Raw genomic sequence first — 1,140 nt, 5'->3', positions numbered from 1 at the left:
GGCCGGAAAGGGCGGGCCTCAGGCGCCCACACTTCCGGCCGGGTGGTTCTAACGCGAGGCGCGGGAGCCGACTGGGTGACGTCACGGAAGGGGGCGGAACCGGGGTTGTGTTGGGCATGCGCAATAGGCCGACTTCGCCGACTGGGCCCCCCCAGGCAGTGAAGGACTTGCCGGTGCTGAGGGGAATTTCCAGTGTTGTTGCTGCTGAGGGCACGGGCCTTCCTGTCAAGGGGCAGGAAACTGGAAGGAGTTCCCGGGCCCGCGAGCCTGCAGCGGAAGTAGAAGAACGTAGGTATCAGTATCTGTGAGAGACAACTCTGCCTCATTTAACAAGTCAGGATGCTATGTTCACGAAAAGGCGTGGGGGTTGAGGTGAGCCCGTCGTCCCGAAGATGCGCATTAATAGGGGAAGGCGGGACCGTCAGAAGTTAAATTACAACCTTCTTGCAATTCTAGCTGGTTTCGTTTACTTTTATGTCTCGGTGAGATGCTTGGTGGCTTCCCAGTTGGCTGCCAATGCAGGAGACGCGGGTTCTATCCCTGGGGGTCGAAGATCCTTAGGAGGAGGGCAGGGCAACCCGCTCCAGTATTCTCGTTTGGAGGATCCTGCACAGAGGAACCTGGCGGGCTGCAGTCCATGGGTTCAAAAGAGTTGGATGGGACGAAGCAGGCACGCAGTGAGGTGGTTGGTAGGCCACGTTCTGGTGTGCATTAGTTTAATTAGATTGCTCTTGTTAGAGCTGTTCTTGGCTGGAAGAGAAGGAGGAGTTGGAAATGAAAGAGTGCCTTTGAAACCCAGAACTTTGCTCAGAAGGCAGTTTTGGATGAAATGCTCAGAATTTTTCTCAAATCTGCCCTCTCTCTTCTCTGCCCCAGGCTCCCTTAAGTTTGACGCAGAGAAAGTAAATTACAAGTCAAACTTAGGATGGACGCCAGGGAGAATATAAATCTAAGCATAGGCCAGAAAGACACAGGAATTTGGGACTGATGGATTGTTAAGTCAACAAGTAAATCAAGTAGCATTGGTGACCCTGTCTTGTCTGGGCGAGATTAGCATTCCAAAGCAGAGGGAAAATGACCTCTGGAAGATGCTGTAAGACTTAAGGAAAAGCTGTTGGCAGGTTTCCTGCCATGTCACTG

The 1,140-nt window shown here is 52.9% G+C and overlaps 1 protein-coding gene across 2 annotated transcripts in view; it reads left to right on the top strand.

The window, feature by feature from the left end:
• The first annotated feature begins 153 nt into the window (after nt 1-153).
• The window catches only part of C5H1orf74 (chromosome 5 C1orf74 homolog), a 111,231-nt gene continuing 110,244 nt past the window's right edge, over nt 154-1,140 (top strand). Inside the window, exon 1 of one of the 2 annotated variants that reach the window (XM_081489686.1) lies at nt 154-288. The gene's annotated coding sequence lies outside the window, so the exon portion shown is untranslated. Of the gene's footprint in view, nt 373-1,140 lie in introns of both variants that reach the window. The other variant, XM_081489687.1, reaches the window with a different exon arrangement.

The sequence above is a fragment of the Giraffa tippelskirchi genome, chromosome 5 (genome assembly GCF_054371585.1).
Source record: "Giraffa tippelskirchi isolate mGirTip1 chromosome 5, T2T-mGirTip1v1.2.pri, whole genome shotgun sequence".
NCBI lineage: Eukaryota > Metazoa > Chordata > Mammalia > Artiodactyla > Giraffidae > Giraffa > Giraffa tippelskirchi.
This window is presented reverse-complemented; position numbering and strand designations above follow the sequence as displayed.